Below are 22,357 nucleotides of genomic sequence, written 5' to 3' on the forward strand. Positions count from 1 at the left end.
CACTCAAATGCTCTGATCCTCAGTATGCTTGGAGGAAATCCATCCCTCTGACATCAACGCGACTCCTTTTGCCAGGCAGCCGCGTTTAAGCTCGTCGTTTAGCAAATGACAAGGGACGTAAGAAAAACTCCGTACCGCCAGCGCCGCTTTCTCCTTTTCCGCATGCGGAGAGGCGGGGCCAGAAGGAGCGGTCCTGAGAGCGCGGGGTAAGCGAGGGGGCGGGGCCTCGTCCTATTGAAACGGCGCTGGGAAATAATAGTGGAATAAAAAGGGGCGTGGCCACCTCGGCAAGAGGCCGGCGCGGGGGCGTGGCCTCCGCGAGCAGAGAAGGGTGAGGCGGCATGGGGGGCGGGGCCTTTCCGCGAGCGGGGACGCTGCCGTGGTAGCGGCTGCGGTGCGCGACAGCTCCTTTCCGAAGCCGGTGAGTGACGGTTGCTCCTGAAGGGAACGAGATGATAATGTGGGAGGGGGGGAGGGGAGAAAGAGAGCGCGGGGTGCTGCCTTCAGGTTTGTTACCTCAGCGCGCCTGAGGGCGACTTGCCCGGATGGAAGCGGGAGCAGGCGAATCGAGGGAGCCGTTGTCTCGCTGAGGGGGCTTTTTGCCGTGGTCGGGAATGCAAGGCGGCGGGGCGGCGGAGAAACGTGGCTGCCCAGTACCATCTTCGCCTCGCCGTTCTGAGGCGCTGCGGCTCGGCCGGGGTGGAGGCGGCTCGGGCGGGCGAAGCGAGCGTGACCACCCGCTCTTTCTCTCCAGGCCTCTGCCTGCCCGTCCTTGCCGCAGCATGTCAGTCAGAGAGCCCCCCTCGCCTGTTTCGCGCCGCCGCCGCCGCCGTTGCGGGGGGCGAATGAGGCCGCGAGCAGGTGCCCAGCGTGGCGGGCGTAGGCGCATCCATCGACGCCACCGTCCCTTTGGCTTCTCGGCTCGCGTCATACCAGGGATGCTGGGAGCCGGGCAGGGTGGGAATGCGAAGCGAGGGTCTTTCTCAGCCCCTCCAAACCATGGGGGGGGGGGGAGTCTTCTGAGCTTAGCATATATCGCCTGCCTCTCTTTTCTTCTTCTTAAGCTACTTCGCTTCCACAGCATTGGAGGTAAAGGTGATGGGCGTAGACGGCCGTCACTCAGGGACCGCGACGCTTCAAGTGCTGGGAAAGAGTACCGTGCTCGTGTAGCCAAGCCTGGCCTTGCCAGTTCGTCCGGTGTATTGATACTGATGATGCCCACAGAGTGAGAAGGGGGACGTGCGGGCCTAGTGCCATGTTTGCTGTGGCTTGTGGCTCTCATTGTGGAAAAGTAAAAAAAGAATAAAAAGCTCCTGGTGGTTTATTTTCATTTTAAACCTTGGCACCTGCTTCTAATAGGAGTATGAATTCTTTCCCCTGTGTCTCTTAGAAGGTGTTCAGTTTCAGCTGCTTTTGTGTGGATCAGGGAGGGGTTATATTCAACACTTGGAAGATTATTATTAGAACCCAATGTATTTAGCTTAGAGATGGATTCTTTCGGTTTTGTAATTTGAGGCACAGATAGAGATCTGCAGTTGATATTCACTGTTTTACAAAACTGCGACTTTGCTTTCAGTTGGCAATTAGGGTGTCATGCTATTGCATAATTATTATTTGCTTGTTGGGTGGTGTATAATAGGCTATTGTGAAATCCATCCCATGTCACGGCTGTATTCCTTCCTAAAATATGAATGATATGCTTTTTTTGTATATATGATTCCTATGAAATAGGAGCACTACACCATGGAAGATTTGCATACTCTAATTACTTGGATCCCTCTCTTCTCAGCATTGCCATAATTTCCAAAGGTGATATGCAAAATGGCCCCTCCCTCTCCAGTACTTGTCCCGAAAATCTTAAAATGAAGCCTGAAATAAGGAGGAACAGATGGATGTGACAAATGGTTGAAAGAAACACAAGGGGAGAGCATGATAGTACAGAACAAGAGAAACAGCTGTCATAACACACCAGCTGCTGAACCATTCTTGAGCATTCTGTAAGCATCATGGCTGCTTTTTAAACTGTATGTATGTATACACACACACACAGAATTAGACAAAATAAGTGATTTCATCTACACTCAGATGTCACAAATGAATGCCTAAATGAAACTATGCCCCTTGCTTTTTAGTATCAAGTAATAAAATTCAGTCCTACATAAAATAAAAATGACAAGGTTGCAGCCCCCTACTCTAGCTCTTTAATCTGAAGCTTTTTTTAAGTGCTAGGAGTGTTCTTTCTATCCATGCACCTAATACTTGCAAGCTATGTGGGGTCTATTGGTGATGCCCCTGTTAATCACTGTAGCCTAGTGTGAATGGATGAATAGGGTTAGCATAGGTAGCCGAGACAAATTGATTGTAGCACTACCCAGCAGTGCTTACTGCAGTGGTTCTCAAACTTTTGTTTCTGGGCCACACTTTCAGAATAAAAATTTGTTCATGCCACAGTGAATATTTTATTGATAAGAAATAAATGGGAAAATAAAAAGAAACAACTTCTAGTAATGATTTATAACACAGAACATGACTACTCTAGGGCATCCAGAAAGTATAAAACAATGCAGATACTTAAGAATCTTAGAGTTGGAAAGGACCCTGAGGATCCCCTTCAATACAGGAACCTCACTCAACATGTGGTCCCCCATTAAGTTTGAAACCATATCAGACTGCTTAGCTTTGCAAATGTGCTAGCAGTTTCATTGCTGCACCACTAAGAACATGAATCATTCCCAAAATATAATATTGATTGTCCTTGAATCTTCTCACCACACTTGCCATCCTCTCTTGCCACACCAGCATGATGCTTCACACCCTTTGAGAACCAATGGCTTAGTGTCTCACCTCTGCTTCTAGCTTTCTGCTACAGCCAAAGGAGAATATGCTTTCTAGACAAGCTCTTGGTCTCCTGAAGTCAAGAAACAAATGGGTTGAGCTGCTTGTAAAACAACTCATCTGTAATATCTGCAATAAAGAAAGACTGTCTTTTCTGGCAGCGCATACAGTACTTTTATTCTAAACATGGACTTGGTAAAACCAATGAGGGGAGTGGGCAGTCTTGCAATTGTCACTAGACAGAAGGGAGATTGTACCTTTTGTCTTCCATAAAGAGCACACAACAAGAGAAGAACATCCTAGGCTCAGTTTTCAGAGAATGAGCAGCTGCAAGGACCTTATTTCCCTCCTCAGTTCCAAAAGACCACCTCAAAAGTCTTAGGCTCATAGGGATGAAGGGACGGATAATACGATTAAAGAACCAAGGACGTCTGAGTAGTTGCATCACCTTAATCTTAGCAAGAGCATCAACATATTGATCTAACTCCCAACTGCCTATTAAAAGTGTACTCATTGCTTTCCCACTATCAGACTGATAGCTGTCATAATTCACTCTTCAGCTTTGTGGGTCTGTTGTTTTAGATTGCAAGTCTGTATTCAGTTTGATTTATGGATAACAACTATTTAATGGAGGCTCTTTAGAAATAATAATTGGAGAAAGAATGAATTAGAGGTGTTTCTTTGGGCAGAGTTTTGTATATTCTGGGCTCCAAAAATCCAAATATTACATATTTACACTCAATTATCTAATGTATACTAAGAAAAACAGAATTTAGTTTTGAGTTTTTGTTAAACATGACTTAAAACATGATCCTAAGCCTGTTTCTCCATTAGTAAATGCAGGGAAATGTACCTTGCAATATTGACCTCACAGTGTGTTGCCAAACTTTTTTTGGAAACCCAGCCACCTGAGTTGTGCCATATGGGTCTCCCTTTCTATTCTGGGTTTTAATTTCTTTGCCTTATTCACATTTATAAATAAAAAATGGATGGTTGTACTCTTTAAGATACTGGGGACTACTAGAACTTAGTTTCTGAAAAATGAGATGGGCATAGTTGGGTGGAAGAGTACATACTGTGTGACATTTCAAGGTGGGATTAGGAAAGGCCTGTGTTTGAAACCCTGAAGGGTTGCTATCAGTGTTGAATATGGGTAGGCAAACTAAGGCCCAGGGTCTGGATCTGACCCAATTGACTTCTAAATCCAGCCCTCGGACGGTCCGGGAATCAGCATGTTTTTACATGAGTAGAATGTGTCCTTTTATTTAAAATGCATCTCTGGGTTATTTGTGGGGCATAGGAATTTGTTCATTCCCCCCCCCCCAAAAAAAATATAGTCCGGCCCCCCACAAGGTCTGAGGGACAGTGGACTGGCCCTCTGCTGCAAAGGTTTGCTGATCTCTTGTGTAGACAACATTGTACTAAATGAACCCATGGTTTGATTCACTATTAGGCAGTTTCTTATGTTTCTGTGACTTGTATCACATGTGCAAAGCTTAGAAAGGCACCATGTTGGCTACCTCTGGCTTAGGCACAGCAGTATCTAAGCCAGAGGTAGCCAACATAATGCCCTCCAGATGTTACTGGACTCCTGTTCCTTTCTTGCCTGCCTACCACGAGTAAAATAAACAAGTTCATAGTGAATATACAGTGGTACCTCAGTCTATGAACAGTCCTGTTAATGAACTATTTGGGCAACAAACGCCGCAAAACCGGAAGTAGGTGTTCTGGTTAACGAACTTTACCCCGGAAGACAAACAGAAGCCGAACAGTGGAAGGGCACCGGTGGCAGGAGGGAAAGCATGCCTCGGTTTAAGAACGCTTTGGTTTAAGAACAGACTTCTGGTTTGTCGACTGAGGTACTACTGTACTTTGGATTCTCATATTTATTTTTGTTAAGGTGATTTCAGTTAAAAGAATTAAAGTGATACAGAAAAAAGAAGGAAAAGTGAGAGGGATTCTAGCCTTATGTCTGCATCCTTGAAATTTAAATTCATTGGGCTGGATCCAGACTAAGTTAGGTGAACCATGACAAATATGTCAGGACTGATTTGTTCCATTGATTTGAATAGCAGATTTTCAGTTCACTTAGTCTGGGTTCCCCTCATAGTTTTCTTGTCTCAAGACAATTCTCATCTCTTTCTTGAGAAGGTAAGCACCGGAGTATATTGAAATCAAGGCTGAAGGTTGTATCTAAAGCAGTGCCAGCAGAGATCTGCTGGTGTAGTGATATTTCCATTTCATTTTTTTTCTTTGTGTTCCACCCAAAATATTCTCCAGAGGGTTCCCTTTGGAGCTGATTTTGAGGGCACATGTAGTACAAGTTCTGTTCTGCTACTGCAAGTCTCTTATGCTAGTAGAATGGAAGCATTGGATACCACTCTATATTGGCAGATTTCTTGGAGGAATTAATCTGTACTGTAATCTGTGTAGCTAACAGCTTGTTGGACTTCCAAGACTTTAGGATAATTCTTTCAAACTAGTTTTTAAAGCCATATATTTACATCAGATTATGAAATACTCACTAAGTCAATCAAAATAGTAACTAGGGTGCTAAATCTGAATGTGTAATCAATAGAAGATGGCTAGCTTTCTGTAGTGAGAGAGCTGCACATAAATCCTTACTTCGTGCCTAAGAAATTAAGTCAGATTTGTTAAATAATGTTAAATAAATCAATTCTTGCTGCAGTTCTCCTTTCACAGCATTTCTAAGGTTGGAGAAATATTCAGGGTTTTTCATGTACTGACTTTCCATAATGGCGTGTTTAGTTTATTTCTATCTGTTGCATCGGCACAGAAAATGAATGCAGTTTAATTTCCTGCACCATGAAATAGTTCTTTGCAGTATTTAAGAACCTTCTCTGCCTGTTTCCAATGTTAAGCATTCTTATATTTCTAGGAATGAGACATTGCTTTCACTGAGACATTATGCTAGTGTTGAAATTGCCTGTATTGCAGATTCAGGCCAGTGAATACATGTACACATTTCTAGAGTTGCATAGCATACAGTGGTACCCCGCAAGACGAATGCCTCGCAAGACGGAAAACCCGCAAGACGAAAGGGTTTTCTGTTTTGGAGGCGCTTCGCAAGACGAATTTCCCTATGGGCTTGCATCGCAAGACGAAAGCCCATAGGGAAATGCTGGCGGTCAGGAGCAAAGACTTTCGCCCACAGCCGGCCTTCAGAAGAGGACCTCTTCTGAAGGCCGGCGGGGGGCAAAAGTCTTTGCTCCCCCCCCGCCTGCCTCCCCCCCGCCTGCCCCAGGCGATCTTAAAATGCTGGCGGGCGGGAGCGAAGCGTTCGCTGCCGACCCCCAGCATTTTAAAATCTCCCCGTGTCCTGGGAAGATTTTAAAATGCTGGGGGTTGGAAGCGAAGCGCTGCCGACCCCCAGCATTTTAAAATCTCCCCGTGTCCTGGGAAGATTTTAAAATGCTGGGGGTCGGGAGCGAAGCGCTGCAGACCCCCAGCATTTTAAAATCTCCCCGTGTCCTGGGAAGATTTTAAAATGCTGGGGGTTGGAAGCGAAGCGCTGCAGACCCCCAGCATTTTAAAATCTCCCCGTGTCCTGGGAAGATTTTAAAATGCTGGGGGTCGGCAGCGCTTCGCTCCCGACCCCCAGCATTTTAAAAGGCTGTTCCGAAGTGGGGAGTGGGGGCGGGGACACCTGGCCCCGCCGCCCCACTTCGGAAAGCTCTTCCGAAGTGGGGAGGGGGGCGGGAACACCTGGCCCCGCCGCCCCACTTCGGAAAGCTGTTCCGAAGTGGGGCGGGGGGGCGGGGACACCTGGCCCCGCCGCCCCACTTCGGAAAGCTGTTCCGAAGTGGGGCGGGGGGGCGGGGACACCTGGCCCCGCCGCCCCACTTCGGAAAGCTCTTCCGAAGTGGGGAGGGGGGGCGGGAACACCTGGCCCTGCCGCCCCACTTCGGAAAGCTGTTCCGAAGTGGGGCGGGGGGGCGGGGACACCTGGCCCCGCCGCCCCACTTCGGAAAGCTGTTCCGAAGTGGGGAGGGGGGGCGGGGACACCTGGCCCCGCCGCCCCACTTCGGAAAGCTCTTCCGAAGTGGGGAGGGGGGGCGGGGACACCTGGCCCCGCCGCCCCACTTCGGAAAGCTCTTCCGAAGTGGGGAGGGGGGCGGGAACACCTGGCCCCGCTGCCCCACTTCGGAAAGCTGTTCCGAAGTGGGGCGGGGGGGGCGGGGACACCTGCCCCATCCGCCCCACTTCGGAAAGCTGTTCCGAAGTGGGGCGGGGGGCGGGAACACCTTCTGAAGGCGGGCAGGGGGCGAAAGTCTTTGTCCCCCCTGCCTGCCTTCCCAGGGGCTTTTAAATCGCCCCGGACAGCGGAGAAGTCCTCCGCTGTCCGGAGCGATTTTAAAATGCCGCCCGCCAGCATTTTAAGATAGCCCCGCACAGCGGAGAAGTCCTCCGCTGTCCCAGGGTTTTTTAAAATGCTGGGGGTGGGAAGAAAAGCCCTTGTCCCCCCCCCCCAGCCTTCAGAAGAGGTCCGGGGACAGACTGTCCCCGGACCTGGTCTGAAGTCGGTTTCCCTAGGAACGCATTAATTGATTTTCAATGCATTCCTATGGGAAACCGAAAAAACCGCAAGACGAAGAGAATTGCGGAACGAATTAATTTCGTCTTGCGAGGCACCACTGTATTAGGAACCTAAACTTCAGACTAGATTTCATCTTTGTCTTCAGTCTTTACTGTATTAGTGTTTGCCTTTGTACCACATCAGCATTCAAAAATACCAGAGATAGGGAAATTGTGGCCCTCTTTATGTTGTTAGATTCTAACTCTCCATAGCCCAGGAATCATGACCAATGGTCAGGAATGATGAAAGTCGTAGTCTAACAGCATCTGAATAGTCAGAGGCTTCCCATACCTGATACGGATATTTTAAAATGGGTAATAAAGGAAACTTTCTCTCCCTTTCCACACAGCATTTCAACAAACTTTTCTTTGAATACATGTTCCACTTCTCAACACTATGGAACGTGTTTCCTGGCAGGTTTGCAACTAGCAGGAGGATGAGCAAAGATTTTTTTTTTCCTGTAGCAAGGCTGCTGCCCTGCAGCAAAACCTCTCCTCTTCTCTGCATCATACGTGCACACTCCTGCTTGTTTCATGAGTATGGAAATCATTATTTTAGTAGTCTTTTCCACTAAGCCAGTAAAGATGTATGGTCTGTTTGTTTGTTTATTGCTATTTTCTCTTAGATATTAGATAATTGTTGTTTTGTATATTTACTTCTATAAGTAACTATAAGTATTGCATGTTGTTATTGTTCAATTTATTATCCACCCTTCACCAGCAGGTCTCAGGGTGGGCTACAACAATTTAAAATTCAGTATTAAAAACAGTTAAAATTAATTACAGTCACAGAAATAGGGTGGGTTTTGAAAACACCATCTCATGTTTCAAAGGCCAGTGTAAAGATTTGCTAAAAGCTGTATAGTGAAGGGACCAGACACATCTCAATTTAGGGACTGCCGCAGAGAATGCATTCTTCTGGGCCACCTCGTTTCCAAATATCTAGGGTTTGGTAACTACCAAGTGGGCCCTCTCTTCTGATCTTAACATCCAAGGAGGTCTGTAGAGAAGGAAGCAGTCTCACAATTTCAGGGCTTTAAACAGTAACCAAAGAACCTTGAATTGGGCTTTGAAATGAACTGCCAGCCAGTGCAGCTGTTTTAGAACAAGGGTTATATGAGTTCTAAAGGTAACCCCAGCCAGTAATCTGGTTGTTGCGGACTTCCGGGTTGGCGCCATCGTCGAATGGCGGACTCCCTCCGAGCTCCGGAGGGAGTCTGCTCGGCAGGGGCTGGGTCCTACCGCGCCGGCGACGCGGGGACCCTCAAAAACCACGGGCACGGAGCCCGTGGACATGGGGACCCGGCTGGCACCGCTAGCGCCCTCCCGACTCGTGAAAGAGCCTTTTTAAAGGCTTCGGATCGGGTGCCGGGGAGTGGCGTGGTGCTTTGGGTCTATCGCTTCCCCTGCCGAGCGCAGCCGCATGCCATTCGACGGAGAGCGCTGGCTTCTTCCATTTGAAATTCGGACTATCAACAACAACCCGTGAGTAATTGGGAAACCGGGTACAAAAGGAGAAAAAAAGAAATTTTTCTCGGATTCGGCACGAGCGCGGGCGATCTTAAAAGGAAGTCAATCCCCCCCCTGACTGTAAACATTCTAAAACAAGGATTGGGTAACCAAGATCGATTCAGAAGTTTACCGCTGATAAAAATCATTAATTCCACGATGCGAAATTACAAGAATTGTGCTGGAGGAGAAGAGTGGAGGGTGAGAGGGAAAAGGCAACCCCCCCTGGGAACCGGGGCGATTCGCAAAGCCTGACGAAGAGAGACGGAGACTTTGACAGCTGTCAAAGTAGCTGTCAAAGCTTGAGAATATAAAGAGGACTTTGTTACAAGTATTTTGTTGGCTAATTCTGTTACAAATTGACATTATTTGGATATAAATTGTCGGGGAAAAAAGAAACAACAACTTGACTTTTGGATTAGAGGATACAAAGTTACTGCAATCCCCCTAGAGGGGTTTCGGGACATTACAAGTGGCTCTCTCCATAGAGAATGTTTTCAGGATGTCAAGACCTAAACATTTTAGAACTAACAAATTCCTGGGAGACTGTTTAGTGATTTTCAACTCAGCGGAAATGAAAAACCTAATCTTAAGGAAGAGCTACCACAATAGATTAAGAATTGATGGAAGACCCATTATTATTTACAAAGAAATACCGGTCAGGTTATTACGTAAAAGAGAGGGATATAAACAGGTGGTGGCTGTTTTGAAGAGAAAGGGGATACAATTTAGATGGGAGTTCCCGGAAGGGATTACTTTTCACTATAAGGATAAGAAATTCAGATTGATGGACACGCAGGAGGCTGAGAAGTTTCTGAGAAGGTACGAGAAAGATCTGGGAAGGCCAGAGAATAGGCCTGGGAGCAGGGAGAAGGTTGGGGAGGAGGAGGGAGAGGGAGGGGAGGGACGGGGGGAGGGGGAGGAGATGGAGGGAACGGACGACGAGGAGGATGAGGCCGTGGTGGGAGTGGAGACGGCAGAGGAGGGGGAGCTCTCAGGTAATAGAGGCAGTAGAGTTTAGTTCGGGACCTCGGTCAGAGAAACCGTAATAGATAAAGAGAAACAATTACACACACATTAAACTTTTTATCCTGGAATGTGAATGGGTTGAATGAGAAAGTTAAAAGGAATAAAATTGAGAGAGTGTTGAAAAACAAAAACTATGAGGTAATTTGCTTCCAGGAAACCCATATTGCGAAGAAACATAAACATATTTTGATGAATAAAAAATTAGGAGTAGAGTTTATCAACTCGGAGGTAAATAAAAAAAAAGGGGTAGTGATATATGTAAAAGAGAAGTGGGACCCCGTACAAATTTGTAAAGACGAGGAAGGAAGAATTCTAGGGATCCAAATAAATTTCAGAGGGGAAAAAATTAATGTAGTGACGGTCTACGCCCCGAACAAAAATAGAGCAGAATTTTTCGAGAAACTTGAAGGAATCCTATTAGAATTAGAAACGCATAAATTAATCCTGCTCGGGGATATGAATGGGGTGCCAGTACCGGAGCTGGACAGGAGCGTAAAGAGAGGGAATTCTAATAGAGGAAAACTGCCGAAATCTTTTAAGGACTTAGAGGATAACCTAGATTTAGTTGATGTCTGGAGATACAAAAACCCTACTTCTAAACAATTCACTCATTATTCAGAACCACATCAAAGTTGGGGCCGAATTGACCAAATTTGGACGACGAGAAACCTTATTTTAAGGGTGAAGAGATGTGAAATCTTACCTAGGACACTTTCTGATCACTGCGCGCTGGTAATGGAAATTAAAGGTGGGCTTAAGGGGCAATATAGATGGAGGATGGAGGAAAATTTATTAGATAATGATGAGGTGAAAGAAAAGGTTAAAGGCACCTTAAAAGAGTATTTAGATTTGAATTTGAAGGGGGATCCCACTATAGATATTGTATGGGATGCCAGTAAGTCGGTCATGAGGGGAGTCTTAATTCAACAAAATAATCTTAGGAGGAAACTAAGAGAACAAAAGAAAGAAGAAATCCTCACACAACTGAGAAAGTATGAGAGGAAATTGACCACAAACCCAGCAGATGTTGAGGCCACCCGTGCTTTAAAGGTGCTACAGGCCCAATATTCAGCCATACTAAACCAAGAAATAGATTGGAGAATCAAATATATGAAGCAGAGGTTTTTTGAATCGGCAAATAAAATGGGGAAGTTACTCGCATGGCAGCTGAGAAAGAGGAAAAAGCAAAATGTGATAAGTAAAATAATAATGGAAGATAATATCATAGAAGCCCCAGATGAAATAGAAAAAAGGTTCGTTCAGTTTTTTGAAAAGTTGTATGAAAGAGGTACTGAAGATAGATTAGAAATTGAGAGATATTTGGAGCAGGAAAGAGGAAAATATATATTGGAAGAGGACAGAATACGATTAAATAAGGAAATTACTGTAAATGAAGTGAAGGAAGCTATTAATAGGATGAAAAATGGAAAGGCCCCTGGGCCGGATGGCTTGCCCTCAAAATATTATAAAACACTAGAGGAACTCCTTGCTCCGGTGCTTAGAGATGTTATCAATAACATACTCCAGGGAGGGAAAATTCCCGGCTCCTGGAAGGAGGCATTCATAACTCTAGTTCCAAAATCAGAAACCGAGAAAACTGATATTAAAAATTATAGTCCAATCTCTTTGCTTAACAACGATTATAAGATCTTTGCCGATATAATGGCAAGTAGACTCAAGAAGTTATTAATGAAATACATCCATAATGACCAAGCGGGATTTCTCCCTAATCGACATCAGAAAGATAATGTGCGTCATATATTAAACATCATTGAATATTTAGATACAAGGATAGACACCCCAGCCGCACTAATCTTTATAGACGCCGAGAAGGCTTTCGATAATGTCTCTTGGGAATTCTTATCACTATGTTTGGAAAAGGCAGGTATAGAAGGCCCCTACATGAGAGGAATTAAAGCAATTTACTCGGAACAACAGGCTATGCTGATTATAAACAACAGCCTAACTAAATCATTCAAGATTGGGAAAGGTACAAGGCAGGGCTGCCCTTTATCCCCCCTGCTTTTTATAATGGTTTTGGAAGTTATTGCAAATAGAATAAGAGATGCAGTGGGTGTGAAGGGGATAAGAATTGGAAAGAAAGAATTTAAGCTAAAGGCATATGCCGACGACTTAGTCTTATCCCTGGAAGAACCAGTGGACAGTGTATGTAAGGTGATAGAATTATTAGAGGAATTCGGCAGACTGTCAGGATTTAGATTAAACAGGAAGAAAACAAAAATTTTAACAAAGAATCTGGCTATTGAGGACAAAATTCAATTGGAACAAAGGACCGGTATAAAAATTGTGAATAAGGTAAAATATTTGGGAATCTGGCTATCTCCAAAAAATATAAATTTGGTAGAAGATAATTATGATAAGATTTGGCAGGAAATAAAAAAAGATCTGGACATCTGGCAGAGGCTGAAGCTTTCATGGACGGGGAGGATGGCGGCGATTAAAATGTGCATCCTCCCAAGGTTATTATTTTTGTTCCAAAATTTACCGATAATTAAAGGCACCACCCGTTTTAGGAATTGGCAAAGAATTATGACTAAGTTTATTTGGCAGGGGAAGAGAGCCAGGATAAAGTTTAAATACCTGACAGATGCAAGAGAGAGGGGCGGATTTGCAGTACCGAATATAAGGTTATACTATGAGGCAGCTTGTTTAAGCTGGCTAAAGGAATGGGCCACCCTTAGAAACACTGACCTACTGGATCTGGAGGGTTTTGATATTAGGTTCGGGTGGCACGCCTACCTGTGGCAGGGGAAAGGTGAGATTCATAGAGGGTTTTCTAGTCACATAATTAGAGGTTCACTACTGGAGGTGTGGAATAGATATAAAAAACTGATTGAAAAAGGGACCCCTTGGTGGCTCTCCCCAGTGGATATTGTTAAAACAAAAAAACCAAATATGACGGGAGAAAGATGGACCTATGAGGATCTCTTAACTAAGACAGAAGAAGGTTGGAAGGTGAAGTCTTATGACGAGTTGAAAGATAAGATAAAAGAATGGTTTCACTTCCATCAGATTAATGCACTGTGGAGCGAGCATAAGAAACTGGGGATGAGCGATAAAAAAATCAAGATTCCAGATAGAAATCTTAGAGAGTAAGGATAAACATCTCTCTAAATTATATAAACAACTACTGGAATGGGATACAAGAGAGGATTTGGTGAAGGGCGCAATGGTGAAGTGGGATAGAGATCTTGGGTATAATATCGAATATAATAAATGGCAGACACTCTGGAGGAAGGGTATAAAATTTACAGCGTGTGCAACCCTCCGAGAGAACCTGGAGAAAATGATGTACCGCTGGTATCTGACCCCAGTAAAGCTAGGAAAGATGTATAAAACTGTTGATAATAGTTGTTGGAGATGCAAAGAGAAGATTGGGACCTTTTTCCACATTTGGTGGACCTGTGAGGCAGTGAAGGAATTCTGGGGAAAGATCTATGATGAACTGAAAAAAAATTTAAAATATAATTTCCCCAAGATACCTGAGTTGTTTCTTTTAGGTATGATTGGTGAGGAAATTAAAAAACCAGATCAAACCTTTTTCCAATATGCGACAGCGGCGGCGAGAATCCTAATTGCACAAAAATGGAAATCCCCTGACATGCCTACGACCGGAGAGTGGCAAGTGAAATTATATCAATACATAGAATTAGCGAGACTAACACAGAAATTAAGGCAAAATAATACTACGAAACTTAAAGATGAATGGAAGAAATTTTTAATTTATGTTGAGAACAATATGGGTATTAGTAATACAACAGCAGAAGATAATTAATACCGTCGATGTTAAATACCACTGTAAGTTCTACTGCAAATATTATTTAATGATTGTGTAATCCTGGACCAAGTTGAACGGAAGTCTGTCTTTTTTACTGTTTTCTCTTCTTTTGTTTTTTTCCCCCCCCTTTTTCTTTCTTCGGAGTATTTCTTTTTTGTAACTTTCTTTTTTTTTTGCTTACTTCTTTTTTTCCCTACCTTTTAATGATATGTACATTTGTATCTGAAGTTTGACGTGTAACGTGAATCTTTTTTCTAATAAAATTAATAAAAAAAAAATACAAGTGGTCGTATGTGGAAAATTACTCTGGGCTGAGCACAGGACTTATTCTCTGGGAAAGCGGCAAAACTGAAACAGTATTTTGTCTACAGAGGTGTTTACACTAAAAGGAGACAATAGAATTCTCTATTGAAGAAAGGAAGGGACTGGACGTAAGTTTTTGTTCCTGAATAACAAACCTCTGTAGAGATACCAGAATTCGGAAAAAGAACGTTTTAGCAGCTGAACAAGACAAGAAACCTGAGAAAGTAAGGAATAAAAAGATCAAAGGACTAACTACGACACGGAAAGAACAATGGGAGGAGCAACAAAGACTAAGGAAACTAAAGGCCTCTATTTGACTGGATTTTTGAAGTTAAACATCATTAAAATAATCAAATTAAAAGAAAACCGGCAAGGCGAAACGGGGAAAAATCTGGCTATGGACTTGAGATCTCCAGGCTGATAACATATAGACTGATGGACATGGGGAATTCAAACCGGGGAAGGGAGGGGGAGTTTTGGAATCCAAAGGCTATGTAACCAACTTTTTGAAGTTTCTTATATCTTTTGTCTTCTATTTCTTTATATAACTTTGGTATTTTGATTTAACATGCTTAAAAAAAGGGGGGAGCTCGTGGAAGGAAATTGGGACAGATCTTGGGGGAAAAATCTTTTTATTTTTTCTGTTAAAGATGAGGAGTGATGGTAAGATTGTATAAATTTTGGCTAATGGGTTAAACATATTGGTTTTAAATTGGGAATGAGAGCTTGTGGAACCAACTTAAGGAAAGGGGAATACAGTTGGGAGGGGAAGGAGGGAGTCCTAGAAAGAAGGTTATGAAAGTAAGGATTTAAGCTTCTTTTTCTTTTTCTTTCTTTCTCTATCTTTTCTATCTTTCTTATTCTGTTATTTTTGGAAATTTTAATAAATATGATTATAAAAAAAAAGTAATCTGGTTGTTGCAATTTGAATCAGTTGAAGTTTCAAAACTGTTTTCAAGGGCAGCCCCATGTAGCTCCATTGCAATAATCCAGTCTGGAAATGATCAGAGCATGGAGTACCATGACCCAAGGGCTCATCTGGACTGCCTTTTATGCTACCTTTCTAGGTACAGGGCCAAGCTTTAAAGCTCCATGTCCAGGCAGTTTTTGGTTTTTTGTCCCAGTACTTTCCCCAGGAAAACCATGTTTTACCAATGAATCAGAACAAACAACATTTTTTAAAATCTCATAGTTGCAGTGTAGACTAGTGGAATTTAATACAAATTAAACAAAAAAATTAAAAGATAAATTAGAGTCTCTTGAAATCACCAGTTATTTAGCAAGCATATGAAGCAAAGAGAATCCTTTGTTGATGAATTAGTAGATAAGGGAACTGATAGATATTACTAAATTTTATACATTGAAAAGAGTTTAACTTGCTGATGGTAGTTAAGAGAACTATGTAGTTATGAGATCATTTTTTGAGACAAGGGAACTTCCAAGTAAGTGTGATTTGTATGTTCCATTGAAAACAGTGGGAATTCTAAGAAATGTGTGTACGATTGACATTATTTGGTGTCAAAAAATTACTACAAGTTATGCTGTTAGGCAAGACCTGGGGATACAAGTCTAGGACCCCACTCAGCAAAATGAGAGATGTACTAGGTCAGTAACACCAAGGCTCCCTTGGGCCTGTCATATTCTGAAGTATTTGAAATTATAGAAACTCATCTAAAGAGCAGGCTCTTGTAAGTCTATTTAGTCAAGAGACTAAAATTACCTAACTAAACCATGAATATATGCAATTAATTGTATTATGGCACTCATTACCACAGAATGTGGTTGAAATGAGGCTCTGGTAAATTGGCAAGAGGGTTGTTCTCTGGCACATAATTGAGTTCTGAATATTTCCTCTTGATAATAAGGTGTGTGCGCTCTCTATGTTGAAAAATAAATCATAATTCTAGATCAAGCATAATTCTGTGGCCAGAATGAATTATATAATTTAATGTCTTTCTGCTTATTTTCAATAACGTATTTTGTTTCCAACATTTATGAGATGAGGAAGGAGCTTGTAGGACACTGAAGTCCTGTTGCTGCCCCCTGTCTGCAGCTTATGGTATTTAACCTTGCAACAACTCTACTTCTAGCCTACCATTAATATTTTGTAAGGGCTAGGAATGGGCTTTTCTAAAATTTGAACTTGAGAGTCTCAGTATGCTAGATTCTCTGTTTAAATATCATCTTCAAGAGCATATGTGTTATACATCCTGCTCAGATAAAATTATTTTTCTGTGCTCCTCTATAATGAAATAACAACATTCAAGTGAGAATTTGGCACCTAGCACAAAGTTAGATGTTTCATAAATAATAGCTGGGGCTGAGGACTCTCACAGTTGGTCATGGTGCTGATCATATATGGCATTATTTATATTCTATATAAAATGCATTGTCTCAAAGCACCCATTTCTATGTTTCAGTTCCTGTGTCAATCACAATTCTCCACCCAACTGCTTTAATTAGTTCTTCCCCAACTGATTGTATTTGAACTGTCTTGCAGTATTGGGAAGATCTTACTTGTCACCACTGGGTTTTGATCCTGGCCTCATTTAAGTGGTTTAAACAAGAGATTGGCATTGTATTGCACCCCTTATGGGATGATATAGTTATGCTGGTTATTTTGTCACCATTTGATTTCCCCAGTGCGTTGTGTTTTCTTTAGTACTGTCTTTTGTGAACAGTTCCCACCTTTCAATTCTAATTCTTTCTGGTAAGGGAGTGTTAATGAAGCATTGAGTCACACATGTGCTGCTCTGCAGCTGTATTTATGCTTGATCCGCCCCCCCCCCCATTTGAAACTTTTCACTGGTTCTGTTTCAGTTTGGAGAGCATAAGTACTGTGTCTGCTGATCATTATGTTGACTGTGGCCTGGCTTTGATGAGTCAATGCTGTTTGCCATGACACTGAAACACTATTTTCCATACCTGCCTGCCTGGGTCTTAAGATCTTCAGTTGAGACTCTTTTCCTATGTATTCACAAACAAGAGAGTATTTCCTGTTGTAATAACCCAGCTTTGGAATACCTTCCCCTAAGAGGTATGACTGGCACTAGTCAAGAATGTGTATACATTCTTTTTGTATACACAGAAAGCCAAGCAGAAATCTGTCTCACCTCTGAATGGATATTAATGTGCAGAGCAAAAGGTTTGTGGGTTGTGTGATGAAATATATTGAATTACACTGCTAGGTGGTATAAAAGCTATAGTTGCAAATTAATACTAAAGGGTTACTAAGCATACTTATTCTGGAAACACTTGACTTTTAGAATTGGACACTTGGTTTAAATGGATTCACCCATTCATTTACAGTTTGATATGCCCTAATCCACCAAGCTGTGGGGGGCATTCTCTAAATTATAATGATAATTCTTTTGATAAGAATTAGTTTTGTATTTCCCGATCCATGGAAATAGTATGCTTTTGAGGTGGCTAAAACTGGATTGGTGGAATTGTTTATATAGTTAGATAATCTTTGCACAAAGGTTGAATAGTTGCAGTATCCCCACATGTTTGTAATCTAATACAGTTTGAGGTCTCACACTTTTGTGAATTGTAGAGCAATGGTATTATGTTAGTGGGAAATGCTGTAAGATGAGGATAGTGGGTGGTGAAATTACAGTCTTAGTAGGGGCTACTGTTATGTAAGTCCAGGTCCCCAAAGAATGTACGGCAGTAGAGCTGAACAAATAACATTGTACGGTACCTAAACTTTGCTAGTTCAGCCATGAAATACTACATTGCAGAAGTATTGCTTTGAAGTCCTAGATATTATCTTTGCTTAATAACAGTTGCTGCCCTCAGTATCACTGAGCTCTGAATTAGTTGTTGCTAAAGTGCAAATCTTCATGATCTAATTATGTTTATGAGCAGACAGATAGTCCTGCTCATATTCTTCTTTCCACACTTCCTTTTACCAGTGTTTTGTAGCAGTGGTTTTGAAACTTAAAACACATTATTTATTTAATTTAAAATAATTTATATGTTGCTGTTCCTATCTGGGGAGGTCAGAGCAGCATACATTAAAAACAGTAAAACAATGTTATAGCCAGTGCCAAAACTCATGGCCATTGTACCTTTTCATTGTAGTTATTTTCCTGAATGTTAGCTCCCTTACCTTGACAGATAACAGTTTTTTCTCTAGCACAATTCATAAATAGCATTGCATTCCTTCTGTTTAATTAAAAACAACACCTCACCCCTACTTTGCACTGCCCAAGCTGTTCAACTCTAGGGATTTTTCAGGCAGTTATTTAAAGAAATTACAGCAAAATATTTCATACCCTCAATAGGATTATTTCTAAAGTAAAGTGGGGAACAATGCTTTCTTTCTTATGCCATTCATTAATATAAAAAGCAATATCTTTAGAATATATTTCTCTGTAATTATCCACATAAGATCTACAGCTAAAGTAGTCACTTGCTTATAAAGGGGTGTTTTGTAATGGTTTATTATTAGTATCTGGAATTAGCAGTGAGAGCTTTTTCAGCCATGCTTTTCATCTAGTAAGGTAAAGGTAAAGGTACCCCTGCCTGTACGGGCCAGTCTTGACAGACTCTAGGGTTGTGCGCCCATCTCACTCTATAGGCCGGGGGCCAGCGCTGTCCGCAGACACTTACGGGTCACGTGGCCAGCGTGACAAAGCTACTCTGGCGAGCCAGCGCCACACACGGAACGCCATTTACCTTCCCGCTAGTAAGCGGTCCCTATTTATCTACTTGCACCCGGGGGTGCTTTCGAACTGCTGGGTTGGCAGGCGCTGGGACCGAGCAACGGGAGCGCACCCCGCCGCGGGGATTCGAACCGCCGACCATGCGATTGGCAAGTCCTAGGCGCTGAGGTTTTACCCACAGCGCCACCCGCGTCCCTCCAGTACTCCTCAATTAAAAAATAAAACACATGACTATGACAATGGGTAGATTCTTTGGCACCAAGACTGACTGGGAGACTAAGTTGTTCCTAAAACCAAGTATTCTCATTTAGCTGGCTGGAATATGAGGGAATAGGGTGTTGTTCAAACTGCTGAAGAGTAAATGTTGGCTGCATCCCTACTTAGCATGCATCTGCAACCATGGACGAAGGAATGTTTAAGTTCTGAAGTGTCTCAGACTTCAGCTAGTGTCAAAAACGTCAGCACAGAAAACTGACAAGCATAAAATCTGTTAGCCAGTAGAGATTGCCTAGAAGGCTAGATCATTTGGACATTGTTCAGCAACCCCAAAGCAGCTTTGGTAGGTAGAGCAAGCATGCATGACGAGGGAGCAAGACTGATGGTAGTAGAGTGCAGTTTCTTTTCTTAACAAGTATCTGACTCTCTTTGGAGTTTTGAATAATTCATAATAAATTATTGCCATCTGAAAATTAACTTGCTATTTTATTTGAGGGTATGGTTGTAAACTCTTAGCAACTCATTTTAGTTTCTCTTATTATTTTGCTTATTGTCTGAGGTCTTTCCCCCTAAAGCCTTGACTTTTATTTCTATATTGCTGAACTGATCAACAGAGAGCTCCAGTTGTGTGGAGCCCATGCAGTGTGGAGTGGGATTGTACCTGCTATCTCTGACCACTAGGGATACCTGATAGCCACACATTGAAGATAATGTTGGAAAAAGGCCTATGCACATACTCCAGTATGCACAGGGCTGGTATATATTATGGCTGAACACACACTTTGATTCTGAGGGGTAGCAATCATGTGGATTGGGCCTGTGAGTACTGGATTCTGTACTTTCAGCATTATTACTATTTTGAGTCAGATGGCTGTACATTGTGTGGGTTTGACACACTTTTATGACTCTTTTTTATTTTTTGTTTTCTGATAGAAACGATTAAAGCCAGTTTTGAATCTAACAGCCACCAGATTTTTGAAATTCATTGTATATATTCAGTAGAGAGAAATATTTGGTCTCTCTGAGTTCCAGCATCATGTTAAGCATTTTGGTGGGCAGATGCCTAGAATATTTCAAGCCCTGTATGTTCCTGTCTTTGCATGCAGTCAAGAGTGTGTGCCATTAATTGGTGTCTTGGCCAGAAGAGCCAGTTGAGCACTCTTCTTGGTTTTTTGCTTGCTCATTCCAAGATTTGCCTGCATTGAGAGAATATGTTCTGTTCTTGCTATGTACATTAGAGAGAAATCTACAGTTCACAAATGCTTAATGCCACATTTCTACTGCTAAGCCTTGGTCTGTCAAATTGCTTGTAGGGTACGTTAATTTTTCAAAATTGTGACAGATTCTCCAGTAGCGATTTTGAGATAGAGGGTTCCGAAACAAGTGGTGTTGTATGCCAGTGAGCATCTTATTATTAAATAATAATCAGCTGAACATTGGGGATGTGAAGCTGCATTTCCCCCTTGTGCCTTGACTTAAATTTGCTAAGCATTTTACTGATGTCATTATTTGTTTCAGACACCATAGGGAAAACAAATTTTGAGTTTTATGTACAGCAAGAGGTATTTTTTTTCATCCAACCGTTTACTGGTTTTGGCTAGAGGACCTGGGATACAATGTTAAATGTCTAGGTACCCAACAAGTGACATACTTTATCAGTACTTTTTCTTATCAGCCAACCCTCAAGTCTGCTGCTGCTGCTGTTGAATGCCAGGTTGGCTCTGAATAAGATATCCCTCATCCATGATCCGACTGTGGATAAAGAGCCGATCTGCTCTGTATCACTGAGACCTGGGTGGGTGAGCAGGGTGGAGTTGGTCTCATCCAGCTATTCCCACATGTGTACATGGTGCAGCATCAGGGCAGACTTGAGGGTTGAGGAAGGGGAAGTTACTGTGGTCTATAGTAATTCAGTCTCTGCTGGTTTACTGCCAGCATCACCGCCCAGCAGTTGAGCTTACAGAGCTGGTATCGAAGGTGGTGTTGAGGACTCAGACTGATGGTTTGGGGGGACTTCCACGCAAGGTGGTTGCAGTGACAGCAGAAACCACAACTGAATTTCCTTGTCAGAATCTAAACTTTAGTTCTATCACCTGTCATCTTGGTCTGTAAGTTAATGAAAACAAAACAAAATACTGTTCCAAATTATCTTTATTGAGTCTCATCTAGTGAATAAGAGAGGCAGTTCTGATCTATGATGCTTGTCTCGGAGACTACAACTTCATTTTTTTCTTGGCAAAGGATTCTAAGATTCTAGACTCATGATAAACTGATGTTGATGAGACAGAAGATAATGACACCGACCAAAGCATCTTTGGGGCACAGGTAGATTTTTATGCTGCTAGGCACAATGGTCTTCTGACATGGGATCAAATTCCATGTGGCTCTTTCTGCTTTTGATTCTTGTGATCACAGAGCAAATGTGCCTGTTGTTTGCAGGGAGGGTCATGGAGTATTTCTAAAGTTTATTCAGAATCTCCTCCTTTATTAGTTTGTGTCACAGATTCATTGCCACCTCTGTTCTTCATCCTCAAATCTTCTTCAACTATCTATCCTTCATGTTTGCCCTTCAAGCCATTGCTTACTCTATACTTTTCTCCTTGTCCTTTAGCCTCACTATGTCCCACACAATAAAAAAATTCCTTCCAGTAGCACCTTATAGACCAACTAAGTTTGTTATTGGTATGAGCCTTCGTGTGCATGCACACTTCTTCAGATACCGCTCATACTAACAAACTTAGTTGGTCTATAAGGTGCTACTGGAAGGGATTTTTTTATTTTGTTCCGCCTACGGCAGACCAACATGGCTACCTACCTGTAACTATGTCCCACACAGTACCATTTTTCCATATGCAACTTACCCTGTATGTGGCTTTGAAAACTAACCAGTTAGACAACTTTGCATTCTCTCTGAAAAGCCAGGCTTCAGTTTTCTTAGTTTCCCTTTTTAATTTCCCAAATATTTCACACCATTAGCCAAACTGTTCCAAAGGCTTTAATGCCACAAGTGTAATACAATATACCAAGAATATACCCTCTAACCCAGAAATAGTACCTCAGGTTAAGTACTTAATTCATTCCGGAGGTCCGTTCTTAACCTGAAACTGTTCTTAACCTGAAGCACCACTTTAGCTAATGGGGCCTCCTGGTACCACCGCGCCGCTGCCACACGATTTCTGTTCTCATCCTGAAGCAAAGTTCTTAACCCAAGGTACTATTTCTGGGTTAGAGGAGTCTGTAACCTGAAGTGTATGTAATCTGAAGCATATGCAACCCGAGGTACCACTGTATATTTTTAAAAATGCTAATAAACCAGTATGTGTCAATAGAACAGTTCAAGTGTCATGTTCCTGTCTTCATAAACCATAAACTATGGTTTTGAAGCCAGGAACAAGCATTG

General features: G+C 42.5%; 1 protein-coding gene across 6 annotated transcripts in view; it reads left to right on the forward strand.

The window, feature by feature from the left end:
• Positions 1-302: 302 nt before the first annotated feature.
• The window catches only part of PPFIA4 (PTPRF interacting protein alpha 4), a 116,911-nt gene continuing 94,856 nt past the window's right edge, over positions 303-22,357 (forward strand). For all 6 annotated transcript variants that reach the window (XM_081194657.1, XM_081194658.1, XM_081194659.1 and 3 more), the window contains exon 1: positions 303-421. The gene's annotated coding sequence lies outside the window, so the exon portion shown is untranslated. The remainder of the gene's footprint in view (positions 422-22,357) is intronic.

Source organism: Podarcis bocagei (genome assembly GCF_964188305.1).
Source record: "Podarcis bocagei genome assembly, chromosome: 5".
Classification (NCBI taxonomy): Eukaryota; Metazoa; Chordata; class Lepidosauria; order Squamata; family Lacertidae; genus Podarcis; species Podarcis bocagei.